This window comes from Suncus etruscus, chromosome 4, assembly GCF_024139225.1.
Source record: "Suncus etruscus isolate mSunEtr1 chromosome 4, mSunEtr1.pri.cur, whole genome shotgun sequence".
Classification (NCBI taxonomy): Eukaryota; Metazoa; Chordata; class Mammalia; order Eulipotyphla; family Soricidae; genus Suncus; species Suncus etruscus.
In genome coordinates this window covers 35,347,586-35,364,756 of record NC_064851.1, presented here as the reverse complement: position 1 = coordinate 35,364,756, position 17,171 = coordinate 35,347,586, and positions in this window count along the sequence as shown.

Below are 17,171 nucleotides of genomic sequence, written 5' to 3'. Positions count from 1 at the left end.
AATCCCCAGTTGTAGTACATACTAATTCTTAGCAGCACACAATATAATCTAAAGACATTAGACTTATGTAACTCCTTAAACATTGAGGGCAAGGTACATTTCTCTAGTTCCATGCACATGCTTACTAGTTTAAGTTAACCTCAAAAGTTTTAGTGGGTTGTTTTTCTTAAGGATTGGAGTCAAGGGAACATAGTAAAAAAACGGTATTAAAGTGGCATTTGTTTGCATAGGCCCACCAAAACATAAGAGACATGGAAAGACAAATTATGGTCTAAATACAAGGAGACCCTACCCCTGAAGTTTCCTGACACAGGACTGACTCTAGGCTCCAGGCAAACTAGTTTGTCCAATTCAAGTCATCGTCTGTAGTGGCAATACACCTCCATTCCTCACATAGTCTCTGTTGTTGGTATCATGCTTCTGTATTAAAGATCCTGGAGTCTGCATATCCCATATTGCAGTCAGGATGGTGCGGAGCATCCTCTTGTTTCCCCTCACACTTAAGGGGCACTAGAGAGAACCATGTCCTGTAGAGCAGGTCATTGTTGTTGTCAAGTGTTCTCAGTGTAAACAGAAGTCTCTTTTTAGGAGGTCGATCTCAGACTCTTGGTAGTGACTTTCCTGGTAGAGGACTGCTTCCAGCTGTTGCTATATAAGACCTTGGATGTTTCGTAGATAGCTTGCCTGGTTCTGGCGTGAATGGAGGATGCCCATTCTTCTGAGGCCTGTGCCAGGTCATTATATCAATGTTCAGGGTGTAAGGTACATTGTACTGAGATTTATTAGATAAGAACTTATCTGTATGTATGGTGTTTTTCCATTTTAATGTGTCTATGCAAACAAGGATCAATGCCATGAAGCATTAATGGTGCATCTGGAAGCATTAGGAACAAGACCAGCAATTTCCATGACATAGTTCAATCATAGGCATCAAACTGAGGGACAGTTCCAACAACAATCCTTACTGAACAGCTTACAAAGAAAAGACAAGATGAAAGTGGATAGAAACATCATGGTAGAAGAATATATAGAGAGTTATATCAGTTAAAGAAAATACCCATAAAATATACAAAAGATATATGAGTTCAATATGTGTTCAATTTGTGTCCTTCTAAATAGTTCTAGGATTTGTTAGATCTACTGTATGTCTTAGGTCAGAGATTAGAACTGTGTGTTACTGAAGTTAAGAAGGGTAAATCTGAGGTACTGATGGTTGGGAGGAGCATATGTTCGGTTTGCAAAATGTAGACTGGTATGAAATTGCCAGTGACAGCCTGAGTATAGCTGAGCAGCTATCTGCCACCCACCAGATCAAACTCCACCCCCTCAGCCCCACCCTAGGCCAGTCTCCGGACAGACCCGGCCTGGGAGTGGGGAAAACCCAGGGTGCCTCGTCAACTCCTTCCAGGAACCCACCTGGAGATCCTGAGGAATGGGGGAGAGGGGGGTCAGGTGACCCAGGTCCGGGCCCCCCTACCCTGGGCCGGGCCAACAGGCCGCTGGCACATGCGGAGGCCTGCCAACTGCCCACCCGTGCCGGCTAAAAATCCTGCTCCAGCGAGAAAGGAACTCTTATCCATTGCTGGTGTTAATGCCGTCTAGTTCAACCCCTATGAAAGCGATATGAAGATTCCTCCAAAATCTGGAAATTGAGTACCCATTCGACCCAGCTATTCCACTCTTAGGGATATACCCTAAGAACACAAGAATACAATACAAAAACCCCTTCCTCACACCTATATTTATTGCAGCACTATTCACAATAGCCAGGCTCTGGAAACAACCAAGATGCCCTTCAACAGACGAATGGCTAAAGAAACTGTGGTACATATACACAATGGAATATTATGCAGCTGTCAGGAGAGATGAAGTCATGACATTTTCCTATACATGGATGTATATGGAATCTATCATGCTGAGTGAAATAAGTCAGAGGGAGAGAGAGATGCAGAATAGTCTCACTCATCTATGGGTTTTAAGAAAAATAAAAGTCATTTTTGTAACAATCCTCAGAGACAATAAGAGGAGAACTGGAACACCAGCTCACTTCATGAAGCTCACCACAAAGAGTGGTAAGTGCAGCTATAGAAATAACTACACAGAGAACTACCATAATCATGTGAATAAATGAGGGAACTGGAAAGCCTGTCTGGAGTACAGGTGGGGGTGGGGTGGAATGAATGGAGATTTGGGACATTGGCGGTGGGAATGTTGCACTGGTGAAGAGGGTGTTCTTTACATGACTGAAATCTAATCACAATAATTTATGTAATCAAGATGTTTAAATAAAGAAAAAAATGGGGAAAAAAGCATAATTAAAATATTAAATATCCCAGTATATAAAATGTGAATAAAAGGCTATATGCAAGTGTGATATGAACCTAAACAATATAATATATACTATAAATAAAAGTCAAATACTATACTCTATATAAATATGAGTCCATCTAATTTTATGAGTTGTATAGAACTGATATTAGAGAAAATATTAGCAATTATTTATGAAATGATATATTTGTTTTGATATCAAATTAAATTAGAACAAAAACCACAATAATAGAATAATATGTCTGACATGGTTTTCCTTTAGGAGATACTGAGGTTTTAGATTTTTACTAAGTCTCTTGGAAGCTTTAGGGTTCTTATGATGCCTGGAGTCAATTTTGAGCAACTTTTGCAATTTACTACAGGGAATCTTAATTCAAATTCAACAAAACACTGAAAAAGAGAATGCTTTAAGGGCAATTAGGTTTCTCTAAGGATATCAGTCTTATATCCCTTTGGATAGAAGGAATATGTAAATAATATATATTTGTAGTACTGCAATGTATTAAACAGTATTAAAAATTGTAAGTAAAATGTGTAATACATTTTTCCTAATAGAACTAAGACTGTTTCTGAAGAGAAAATAACGATGTGTGGCTGCTAAATTATAAAGTTTTATTTAAAATTTATTTTATTTAAAATTATTAAAAATTTAAAATTTTTCAATGATCTGTGACTTTATGACTTGACAAAAAGTAAATTATTTTGACTTTAGAATTTTAATAATGACCTCATCTATAATGAACCATTCATTTATTAATATATGTTATAAATATTTAGTTATTGTCTTTTATGTAGCAGGTACTTTCCTAGCTGTGGCATATATGTGGTGAACAAAAAATAAATAAAGTTTCTGTGCCTTGCCTTCCTTGATTTATAATTTTTTTTTGGTTTTTGGGCCACCCCCATTAACACTCAGGGGTTACTGCTGGCTATGGGCTCAAAAGTCGCTCCTGGCTTGGGGGACCATATGGGACACCGGGGGATCGAACCGCGGTCCGTCCTAGGCTAGTGCTGGCAAGGCAGACACCTTACCTCTAGCACCACCGCACTGGCCCCTCCTTCTTTTATTTGTTTGCAAAAAATTTATAGATTATAAACTTACTGTTGCATGGTGTTAAATACATTGTCTTTAGAAAGACAAATTTAATTTGTATATTTAGGTATTTTCAGGGTGATGCATTTATTACAAAGTTTTCATGTCTTTCATTGTTCTTTGAGGCATTTATGTTTATTTATTAGAATGAATTCATTAATAACATGCAATAAGATCATGTTAAAAATTTATGATTTAGGATAATTTAATTAAAAAGTTTTTATCTTAAAAATAAAAATATTTTAAAAGATAATATGTTTTATAATTAAAAATTAAAACTTATCATTTTTATTATTTTATTAATTTACAATTTAAAAATTTGGCTTAGAAAATGTATCTTTGATGTTTGTTTCATACTTTGAATTATGTTTGCACCACTTGAAGATTTCCTTGCTTCACTTTGTATATTTGTCTTTTTGATAAGATGAATTTATAAATATCTCAGGACATACAACTTTATTCCATTGATTTGGCTTTTTATCTTTATTCCAATACATTGCTGTTTCAAGTATGACTTCTATATTACAGTACAATTTGAATTTGGGTTCATTGATGCCTCCCATTTTCATTTTCCTAAAGGAATGGGATGGGAAAATAGGGTGTGAGTGATGGTAGTGGTGTTATTATCCCATATGAATTTTAGAAGTGTTTAATCTATTTTTTGAAAAATGTCATGGGAATTCTGGTAGGTACCGCATTAAATCTATACAGTGCCTTTTAGGGAGCATTGCCATTGATATTATTAATTCTCTTAATCCATGAGCAAGAAATATGTGTTTACATTTCTTAATTTCTTCTTATTTCTTGAAGAGTATTTTGTAATTTTCTTTGTAAAGCTATTTAGTTAAGCTCATTCTCAGGTACTTATTTTCTGCGGTACAATTGTGAATGGGATTTCTTTTATCTCTCTCTTTTCTCTTTCATTTTTTGCATATTGAAAAGCTATGGACTTTCATGTATTAATTTCATAGTTTGCCACACTACTATATAAATTATTTTTTGAGGAGCTTTTTTTTTATTTTTTAGAATTTTCCAAGCACAGTAACATTGATTTCACAAATAAGACCTTGACTTTTTTCTTTCTTTTCTCAATGCCCTTACTATCAAAGTACTTAAAATATCAAAATAGTGACCAAAGTGATAACACAGCAGATAGGGTGTTTGTCTTGCACTGAACAGGGTTTTGTCCCCAGCATCCCAGATGTTTCTCTGAGTCTGCCAAGATTGATTTCTGATCACAGAGCCAGGAGTTACCCCTAAGTGCCACAGGTTGTGACCAGAAAATAAAAATAAAAATATTTGAATATAAGAATATATAAATTATAAAAACATTTTAATAATATAAATGTCTACCCTTAATAGCAAAATATTCAAAGAATAAAAATATGACTACATTAAGTTAGAAGCTTCTGCACCTCAGAGGAAATGATGACTAGGATACAAAGACAGCCCACAATCTGGAAGGAATTGCATACCCACCAATAATCTAATAAGGGGCCAATATAAAAAGAAATACATAAAGTTTCTGGTAGAACTTTGCATGAAAAAAATTTCCAAACCAAAGAGTGAAAATAAGATATAAACAGAATCATCCTTAAAAAGAATCAAAAATGAATAAATGTTTTGCATCATTAATCAGGGTTGTGTAAAGCAAAACAATAAAATATCATCTCACACCATAGAGAGTGACACACTTAAAAAATAACAAGAAATCAGCAGTGCTGTCATGAATGCAGAGAGAAAGGGACCCTCAATCACCGCTAGTGGGAAATGTCAACTCTAGTAGCCTCTCTGGAAAATAATAATAGACATTTCTAAAAAATCTAGTAATTGAATTTTTATTTGATCCTTAAATTTCACTCCTTAGAATATACCCCAAGGTCCTACCAAAATTGAGAAGAGACATATGCACCTCTATGTTCTTCCCAGCATGTCCAGAGTAGCCAAAATCTGGAAGCAACCAGGTGCCTAAGAAGATGACTAGATAAAAACACTATGATACAAATGCACAATGAAATTATTCAGCCATAAGAAAAGGTAAAGTCATGCAATTTGCTATTACATGGAGGGACCTGAATAGTATAAAGATGAAGTTAGTCAGAGATAGACTGACAAAGAGTGATATATTTCATATGCAACATATAAAGAAACTTAATGGTGGAATAATAAATACGTAAAGACAACAGAGGCAAAGAATATGAGAGTTGGTATTTAGTAAGAAACATGCCACTTGAGAAAATTAGGGGATAGAACAGGGAAGATACGATAGCTATAGTGGAGGTAAGTTTTTGACCAGTAGAAAAAGAAGATGGTATAAAGGTTCTAAACTGTGGTACATCTACACAATGGAATACTATGCAGCTGTTAGGAAAAATAAAGTAACGAAATTTGCCTAGAAATGGATGAACATGAATACTATCATGCTGAATGAGTTAGAGGGAGAGATATAAACACAGAAGTCTCACTCATCTGGGGATTTAAGAAAAGCAAAAGATAGAGGCAATAGAGATGAGAGCTGGAAGGAACAGCCCATGATGAAGCTTACAACAAAGAGTAGTGAGTGCAGTTAGAGAAATAACTACACTAACAACTACTGTGACAATGAGAGTGAGAGAGCAAGAAATAGAAGGCCTGTCCCGTAGACAGGCAGGTGGTGGAAGAGGAGTGAGATGGAACATCGGTGGCTGAAAAAGTTAGACTGGTGTAAGGATTTGTAAATTCGCTATCTGAAATCCAACTACAAACATTTTTGTTACATTGATGCCTAAATAAAGAAATTATTTAATAAAAATTAGTAACATAGACAAGAAGGAAGAAATTAAGAAAGTGAAGTAATGGGGGAACAGAGGTCTGGGTATAAGTTATATGGGAAACAAGAAGAGTGATACAGCTGTACTTCTAAAGCACAGACTGAGCAACACTGAGAATATGAGCTCTAAGCTGAAATCACAAAATTTTAATGTGCCTATTCAGTGGCAGGTGGGGAGTTGGAGAGTAAGGAATGATGAAGTATGGGAGCACTGGTGATGGAATTTAATACTGATGGTGGGATTGGTGTTGAAATATTATATGTCTAATATACAAGAAAATTTTTTTAAAACTTAGATAAATTTTCCTTTATTTCTAGTAAAATAGTCTCTTTATACTCATATTGCTATAATTTGGGGGGGAGGTTGGGGGCCACACCCAGTGACGCTCAGGGGTTACTCCTGGCTATGCGCTCATAAATCACTCTTGGCTTGGGGGACCATATGGGACACCAGGGATCGAACCCAGGACCGTACTGGGTTAGCCCCGTGCAAGGAAATGCCCTACTTCTGTGCTATCGCTCTGGCTCTGGCTGTGATACAAAACTTTTTTTTTAATCTTAATCTGGGACAACTACTTTCTCCAGGAATTTTTATTTTGTTTGTTCAAAGTAGTATTAAAACTACATTCTACTCAATGTTCATACGACTGTTTGGTCTTGGTGCCCTCCATTATTTCCCCCTCAATTTGAGAGGTAAAACAAGATGGTTCAAGTTAGTATTTCTGTTTGAAGGTAAGAGGGAAAAAAAAAGAAGAAGAAGAGACAAGAAATAAAAGTGGGGGCAAAAATTCAAACAAGCAAAAAAACGGGAGGGGTCCTTCTAGAGACTATAAATCTCATTTTAAGAAAGGAAAGGTAAAAAGGAAAGAAAACCTAAAAATAATACAAGAAAAAGCAAACCCAAAATAAAACAAAACAAAAACAAACAAACAAAAACCTGAGAAGCACCACAGCAATACTGACAACAACAGAACACTAACCAAGGTCCCAAAATAGAGATGAATCAAAGCATGGGTAAAAAAAAAATAATAGAAAAAGGGCAAAGAAAATAGAATGAAAAGGAAAAAAAAAAAAAACACGAAAAAAACACAGGCAACAACCTTTACAAAAAATTTTAAAAAAATTAAATTTGTGCTAATTTTTATAGACACAGTAAAAATTGGGGAGATTAGAAAGCCTAAGATATACAGGGTTCCTCCACCCTTGAAGTATACTTGAACACCAAATCCAAAGCCAACTACAACAGAAATGATACCCAATCTACAACAGGCTAGACACAAAAGGGACCACTTGTACTAGCTGCCAGGGAGTCAAAGGAGGGGCAATATGGGATGTAAGCTGGGAACAGGGGTGGAGGGAGGACAACATTGGTGGTGGGAGTGCCCTTGATTCAATGTCACTATGTACCTGAAATACTACTGTGAATAATTTGTAATCCACTTTGATCAAAATAAAAATTATTAATAAAAAAATCCTCCACATCACTAATCATCAGGGAGATGCAAATCAAAACAACTATGAGGTACCACCTAACACCACAGAGAATGGCACACATCACAAAGAATGAGAATAAACAGTGTTGGTGGGGATGTGGAGAGAAAGGAACTCTTATCCACTGCTGGTGGGAATGCCATCTAGTTCAACCTTTATAGAAAACGATATGGAGATTCCTCCAAAAACTGGAAATCGAGCTCCCATATGATCCAGCTATACCACTCCTAGGAATATACCCTAGGAACACAAAAATACAATACAAAAACCCCTTCCTTACACCTATATTCATTGCAGTACTATTTACCATAGCAAGACTCTGAAAACAACCAAGAAGTCTTTCAACAGATGAATGGCTAAAGAAACTGTGGTACATATACACAATGGAATATTATGCAGCCATCAGGAGAGATGAAGTCATGAAATTTTTCTATACATGGATGTACATGGAATCTATTATGCTGAGTGAAATAAGTCAAAGAGAGAGAGAGAGAGAAAAACGCAGAATGGTCTCAGTCATCTATGGGTTTTAAGAAAAGTAAAAGACATTCTTGCAATAATTTTCAGAGACAAAAGAGAGGAGGGCTGGAAGTTATAGCCTACTTCATGAACCTCACCACAGAGTGAAGAGTTTAGTTAGAGAAATAACTACATAGAGAACTAAACTAACAATGTGAATATATGAGGGAAATAGAAAGCCTGTCTAGATTACAGGAGGGGGTGGTGTGGGGAGGAGGGATATTTGGGACATTGGTGATGGAAATGTGGCACTGGTGATGGGGGGTGTTCTTTCATAACTAAAACCCAACCACAATCATGTTCGTAATCAAGGTGTTTAAATAAAATTTTATTTAAAAAAAGACAAAAAATTTTAGTGGGCAAAACTAAAAACACTTTTTGTTTACAATTTTAAGAAATTAATAAATTTGTATATAATTTATAATTAAGATTTAAAGGACAAATTTGTAGCTTCTATGAACTTTTTATTCTTAGTCACAGAATTAGACAATATAGAACTTTCTAACTGAAGCACTATATTTTAATCAACCAATGATAACTCTGTATTAGAAGCAGAGATAAAATCTAATTCTTGAAGTGCCTATAGTTCTATTTTATTGTACACAATTAGCTATCTCAATGCTCTCAATATAAAATACTATTTCCAAAACACCACTGTACTTTATTTAATATTTTATGAGAAGACTCAGCAATTAAACATGGTTAGACTATCTTTAATCTTTATTCTACAAAAATAAGTATTTTTCTTAGTGTCATTAACGTCTTTGGTTCACAATGGCCAAGCAAAACTTTTATAAAGATGACAGAATTTCTGCTAATTATCTTTCAAAGAAATTAATGAATAGGCTTTCAAAAATTTATCATTAATTTTCTTTTGTATAATTGCCATTGTAATGTACTAAAAGGGAGAGACAAAACGAGAGGGAATCTTTCATCATATCCTATTGTCCTTTTATTCATGACATAGTCATAATATAAATTATTTTAATGCGAAATTTAATTTAAGGAAATGAAATTTGCAATGATGACAAATGCATGATTTTAACTCTAAGATAAAATTCAACAAAAACTTTTATTCAAGTGTGAATAAAACTGTCTTGTATGATAACACTATGGAAAACTAGTGGCATTACTTTTGTTAGAAAAGTGTAGCAGTTATCTGAGGGCCAGAGTGAAAGCACAGCGGTAGGGCATTTGCCTTGCATGCTGTAGATCTGAAATGGACCCAGGTTCAATCACTGGCATCCAGATGGTCCCTGAACCTGCCAGGAATGATTTCTAAGTGTAGAGCCAGGAGTAAACCCTGAGCACTGCTGGGTGTGGCCAAAAAACCAAAACAGAAAAGTTTGTAAAATTATCCATAGTCAACCTATAAAAAATATTTTCAAATGTATAAAAATATACATTTTGTAGGATTAACATTACATTAATAACTATCTTGCATATAATATGTTTGTAGGTGTATATATAATTTATTGATATATATTGATTGGTTATATAAAATACTTTTTTAAACTCCAAAATTTTATCTATGATGTGGAGACATTATTTCTGGGAAGATGAGAAAGATGACTGAAATTCAGAATATAATTTTCTTGCTAATGTATCTAGTTATTCTCAACCAGTGGGAACCTTAAAAGCATGGAATCAAATATACAGACAATGATGTGTTAATTCACTGGGAATTAAAGAAAAGACCAAATGACAAAGGGTAATGCAAATATTCTCTAGCCACAATGGTGATGAAATGATTTCTAAAATTTTGAATTACCAAAAGTAATAATGTCTACATCATAGGGAAGGAAGACATTTCAGTTAATTTTATTCACTAAGAAATGTGACATCACTGAAACATATTCTGTACTGATTAAATTGATCTCTGAATTAACCATAAATGGTCTATGCTTTCAATGTGTAATATAGTTTATTCATCTGTCTAAAGATAAACGAGCTTACTAGAGTGTCAATATATTGACATAAAGTGACATAATATTTACCAAAATTATTATCATTCCTCTATGAATTGAACTGTATATTGGATACTCTAATAAATGTTTAAGAAGGCAGTTGAATATATGAGTTTTAATTTGTTGATCAATTTTGTAGATGTTAACTATAGATATTAATATAGGAATAACTGATAAGCTGATGGTTTTTCAATTTGTAAAAATATGATATTATGAAGAAAAAATGTTATAAACTAATCAAAAGAAATCAATAAATGTAGCAAAGAAGATGAATAAAAGATTCATGAGGAAAAATGATGTAGACGTAGAAAAAGTCATTTTTGTTTTTTTCAAATCCCGGCATCCCATATGGTCCCCCGCGTCTGCCAGGAGAGAAAAAGTCTTATTCCAATTTCTGAATGCTAGAGAAAGGAGAGTCCTTGACTTTCACATTAGGGGACCTGAGTTTGATACCTTGTGCCCAATATGGTTCCCTGAACTTCCACAGGAGCGCTTCTCTCAGCACAGTGCCAGGGTAAGCCCTGAGTAGTGCTGGCTTTGGCCAAAGATGAGACAAAAATAAGAGAAAACTCGAAAAGTTTAATCCAAAAGTGTTCTAATACTAAAAGTATAGAGCAAAGAGGAGAGACTAAATGAAAGGATTCTTGAGTAAAAATCATGGAGAAATTATTTCAGTAAAGTGTGGTGTTGGGAAGCCAAATTGGAGGATGTATTAACTTCACCAAACATTATGATAGATCAAGATAAATTTCAGAATAGCTCAAGTAATGAACATTGTTTACCAAGACAATTCAAATTTCATAGTTATAAAAAATAAAACACAGTGTGAGTAAATAAGATGAGGATAGTAATTAGAAATAATATTAAGAAGTTTACAAGTTTATTTAGATATATGCCACTTTTTAAGATAAAAATCTGTAGCACGCCTCAAAATTTTCATTTTTATCTGATTAACTAGAAAATTTTCCTCCTCAAGATACATCCAAGGCAACTATTGCTCCCAAGTTATGACTCACTTTGAGAAACTCCATGGCAAGCAAAAACAAACAATACAGTAGTCTATTAAAATGGTATTTGTAATCGTGTTTTGTTCACTTTTTTATTAATTCTGCTCTTCATGTTTTGTTGCTGCTGTTATTCCTATGACTTACAGTCACACACACATTTGGTCAAAAAGCTCATTGAAGTACTAACATTTTAGTTGCAGTGCTACTATTCCTTGCTAATATGACAAACCTTTGCTAAGGATTACAAAACTCAGATTACCAAAGTAGGATTAAAAGGTGATAATGAAGAGTTGGGCAAAGGTTACATAGAGACATAGAGACAGTTGGGGAGGGTCTTGCACATTGATGTTGGAGGTTGCAATAATTTTTTACACAAAAAAACATAAATATCAACATAATTATAACCATGCTACTTAAACTATGATAAGATCATTATTAATACAGGAGAAATATAACATGCTTTTGTGGTGATGGAAATTATGCAGCTAAGAAGAAATAAGACATTTATCATTGCAATTGTATCATATTCATAAGTATCACATAAACTCTAATTGTTATTTTAATTGTTTAAGTGAAATACATGAGATAATTTGTGCTTATTATTTTTTTGACTTATTCCTCAATGTGGTATAGCTGGATTATATGGGAGCACAATTTCCAGTTATTTTGAGGAATATCCATATTGTTTTCCATACAGGCTGAACTAGATGGCATTCCAACCAGCAATGAATGAAAATTCCTTTCTTCCCACATCCCTGCCAGCACTGATTGTTCTTGTTCTTTGTAATGTGTGCGTCTCTGTTTCATAAAATGGTACCTCGTTGTTGTTTTGATTTGCATCTCCCTGATTAGTGATGTGGAATATTTTTTCAGGTGTCTTTTGGCCATTTGTAAGAAGATGGGTGGCATAACTTTCCCCCAACTTTAAATTGTACTACTAAGTCTTTAAAGCAGCATGGTATTTGAATAAAGACATAGAATAAATAATGATCAGTGGAATAGACTTCAGTATTCAGAAAATGTTCCCCAGATGTACAATCAACTAATCTTTGATAAAGGGGCAAGAAAGGCAGAATGCAGCAAGGAAAGCCTCTTCAACAAGTGGTCCTGAACAACTGGTCAGCCACATGCAAAAAAGCAAACTCGGACCTCCATCTAATACCATGCACAAAGGTCAAATCCAAATGGATTAAAGGCCTTGATATGAGACCCAAAACTATAAGGTATATAGAAGATCACATAGGTGAAACACTCCATGACATTGAAATTAAAGACATCTTCAAGGAGAAAATCGCACTGTTCAAACAAGTGGAAGCGAAGATAAAGAGATGGGACTATATTAAGCTGAGATGTTTCTGCACCTCAAAGGCCACCCACGAAATGAGAGGAACTATTCACCCAATATCCATCAGATAAGGGGCTAATATCTAAGATATACAAGGTACTGACAGAACTTAACAAGAAAATAAAATCTAACCCTATCAAAAACTAGGGAGAAGAAATGAGTATGCTTATCTCTTTTTTTTGGGGGGGGGCACGCATGGTGATGCTCTGGGGCCACTCCCAGCTATGCGCTCAGAAATAGCTCCTGGCTTGGGGGACCATATGAGACACCAGGGGAATCTAATCACGGTCTCTTCTAGGCTAGCTCGGGCAAGGCAGATGCCTTACAGCTTGCACCACCACTCCAGTTCCGAATATGCTTATCTTTAAATGCTTTCTCATTCCCCGCTTTTGCTTATTTGGAAACTGTTTGTTTGCATAAGCTTGCTGCTTTGTGTATTATAAATTGATACAATGCTAGTTGGCCTATTTTAAATGCTTTCATATCTTAGAGCAAGAGAGATAGTATAACGGGTAGAGCATTTGCCTTACGTGTGGCCAAACTGGATTTGATTCCCAGCATCCTATATGTTCTCCTAGCCTGTCATGAGTAATCCTTTAGCACAGAACCAGAAGCCCTGAGTACCATCAGGTGTGGCCACAAAATCAAAACTAACAAATAAATAAGTATTTTTATCATATCATTTTTGAAATACCTTTTAAAAATTTTGTGATTTTTATATATTAAATTAGCCATTTTTTGATGAGTAGATAAATATTTCTAGATGATTCTAGGGATTGGATCAAGGTAATTTTTATTTGATGGTGTTAAAAATATTCAGACAACTTAAATAGTTTATTTAAAGAAAATATTTATATTATTCATTTCCTAGGGCTAGAGGAAAGGTGAATTGGAGAGTTGAAGTATAAAGGATATGAAATTTTAGCTATATTATATGATTAACTTCTAGATCAACAACAATCAAAAAAACATTGTTTCTGTTACTAGTAATAGAAAGTGGCACACTTAAATGTACTTTGCCCTCAATGTTTAAGGAGTTACATAAGTCTAATGTCTTTAGATTATATTGTGTGCTGCTAAGAAATAGTATGTACTACAACTGGGATTTGAGGGACAAAGTAATTGTATTGTACATGGGTTCAGTTTTGTTTTTCTTAATGTTCTTTGGCTGAAAGTTCAAGGCTGGGATATCATCGATGGGACTACCGAGAATTCTGTTTATGGGTGATTGGGCTTCCACTGTAACTTTACCCTGTCCTCTTTCTTTGCATCTTTGATGTCATAATTAAAATAATAATAATAAAAAAAGAAAGTGGCACACCTAAACAGAGTGAACTTAATTGCTCTTCTAACAAAAACAAACTCCAGTCTTATATTTAGTGTAAAGTCCTATCTTTAAAATTTAGTGCTTTAGTTATGAAATTTATGTGTTTTGCACTACAAAATTGTAATTTTCACTTTATACTTGTGTTTCTCATTTAAGGCATTTTATATATGATCATTCTCCTGAGAACCACTAACTGAATACTAGCTCTCATTTGCCTAAAACATTATTTTTAAGATTTCTTTCCTATTCTATTAAGATTCTACTTTTATCAGTTTTCTCTGTAGTGAGGCTCTCTTCTTTGTGATAAGATTATTTATTCTTATGTGCATTTTATTTTATTTAGAATTTTTTTATAAATAATACCTTTATGTAAGCACCACTATTACAAACATATTTGTTGTTGGGTTTCAGTTATTAAAAAAAAACCAGCCCCTTCACCAGTGCAACCTTCCCACCACCAATGCCCTCTATCTCCCTCGTCCTCTACCATGTATTTTAAACTTTTTTAATGAGTTTCATAATAATTACCAAGTGGCATAATTTTAGAAAACATATAATCACATGCAAGAGACATTCATAAAAACTGTATAAAGAGAAAATACCTTTATTTCAAAAGGTGCATAGAATAGCCTATTTTTATTGCTATGATTGTTCTTTGTTTTTCTTACACCCAGCAGTGATTATTACTTACTTTCTCTGCACAGGGACCACTTCTGTAGGTATTTTGGAATTTGAGAGATCATTCAATAAGCTAGAGTATTTTGCTTTACATTCACAAGCCTTGGTTTTATTCCTTGATCTTACATACTACCCCAAACACCAATAATGCTCTGAACCAGAGGTACCATCTGAGCACTCGTAGGTGCCTTACTACAGAATAGTAGTGCCTCTTACAAAAAGTAAGGTTGTAGTTTTACTACCTTACTTTTACAAATATAATGAAAGAGAAAGAAGAGAAAGGGATACAAAGACAGAGAAATAGTCTATTTTCTCTCCACTCTTAACACATGACATATCAACTCTTATAAATTATAGTATCAAAAACTATTGCAAGTTAATAACTAAAATATTATATTATATGTAGTTAACATACTTTAAACAAGTTTTTCAGAAAATAATATTCAAATGATCAAAAGTATAAAAATATTTAAACTTCACTGTCATTAGGAATTATATAAATATAAATTAACAGCACATATCACATACCTAACAAAGAAGCTTTTAGAATCTCCATTGATAGTGTTGACTAAAACATGGGGGCAAATAATTATCACATCTTGCTAGTAGAAATTTAATAAATGCATTGAAATTAATGCATTTTAAAACTGTATTAAAATTGTGGAAGTAGCAAGAAAGCTGGTAATAAGCTTAACCAGTGATTAATTTATAAATATACATATATAATCAACAAAAACCATTCATTTGCTCATAAAAATATTTAATAAATCATAGCAACTCTATATCTAATAGCCTGCAAAATAGAAACCACAACACTATACACCAATGATTAAATTAACATGAATAAAGTATATCATAGTGTATAAATACAGTTGAATAGAGCAATTAATCATTTTAATAGATATTATAATGTGAAGAAACTTTTTTAAATGTTATCCAAAAGAAAACATATTACTCTATGAGCCTATTTACATGAATTTAAAGATAATAACATTAATCTATAATGATTGAAGTTAGAATAGAATAAGTTGTTACAGGAGCAACAGTGACTAAGCAGAGCAATGATGTTCTAGTCTTTGGTCTTAGAATTGTTTGTTTTAACTTAAGGCAGTGATCTGTACATTTATAACTGTAAATATATTTCAACAAAACAATTGCTGAAAATGCACAAAAAAGGGCTAGAGAGGTGGCGCTAGAGGTAAGGTGTCTGCCTTGCATGCCCTAGCCCAGGAGAGTCCCGGATTCGATCCTCCAGTGTCCCATATGGTCCTGTAAGCCAGGGGCGATTTCTGAGCGCATAGCCAGGAGTAACCCCTGAGCGTCAAATGGTGTGGCCACTACAACACAAAACAAAACACACAAAAATATGCATGAAAAGAAGATATGTAACTAGTTATTCAAGGAAGAGTTAAAGTCATTAGACTAATAATTTAGTAAAAGCTATTTTCTGTGTTAATGTAGTAGAATGGATTTTCTTTCCTACTCTATTCAGATTCCACTTTTAGCTACCATGTCTTGGAATAACTGGAAATGATGTAATTGCATTTTTATTTTGAGCATACCCTTTTGGATGCTTGCAGAATCCACTCTTGGGAAATGTTTATTGTAGAGGTCATATCTTCATTACTTTGGGCCAAGATCCATTGCACTTTTGGTATTATTTAATAAGAGTATTGCTTTTCTGTTGAGAAAGGTTGAGCATTGCTAATTAAATAGAATTAGACTCAATGTTGCCCCCATCTCTGCTGTCAAAATCTATTCTCTGCCCTAGAAAATACTCAGGAAACAGCAGCTAGTCTTCATGAACTTATTTTATTCAATTAAAATTAAATTACACAATTGAACTTTTTTCTTGTCTTTTCTATAGAACATTTTAGTTAATTGCTTAATTAAAACTGATGTCTGACATTTGTTTCTTTCTCTTTAGGAAATAAAGAAATTGGAATAAAGTAAAAGAAAACAAGCTCATTGCCACTTTCTAATTCATTATTTAACAGGAAGCTCTGGAAATAAATTTCTATTATCAAATAAAGAACAAGATTACATCTTCTCCATGAAAATATTTACAGAATGATACAAGCAGGTTAGTTATTAAGCTCATGTCAGATTCTAGTTTTCTAGAATCACAGTTAAAAAGCAATCATATTTAAAAAATACCTAACTTTTAATGCTTTAACATTTTTCCAGAAGAAGAACTTGCTTTTACTTTGGATCACCATCGTCATTCATGACCATTTTATACATGCAAATTAATCGACAGCACTGCATATCAGTATAGTCCAAAAATCTCTTTCATTATAAAATCTACCATTGTATAGCTTAATTGTTTTTCATTTCCACCTTGTTTTGATAATGTTGGCTTATTCAAGATTCACAAAATACTCTTAGACACTAACATTTTACCTTGTTATAAAAAAAATAAAAACTGAGCCATAGGGTTGTTAGCCTATATGTTAGTCATAGTATGGCTATTATGAGACTATTATTCATCTAAAATTTAATTTTCATTGTTTTAATTTTTGTTTAGGAGTTACATTCTTTTTTTTAATTTTGTATTTTTAATTATGAGAACAATGATGTAAAGAGGACAAGGTAAAGTTACAGTGG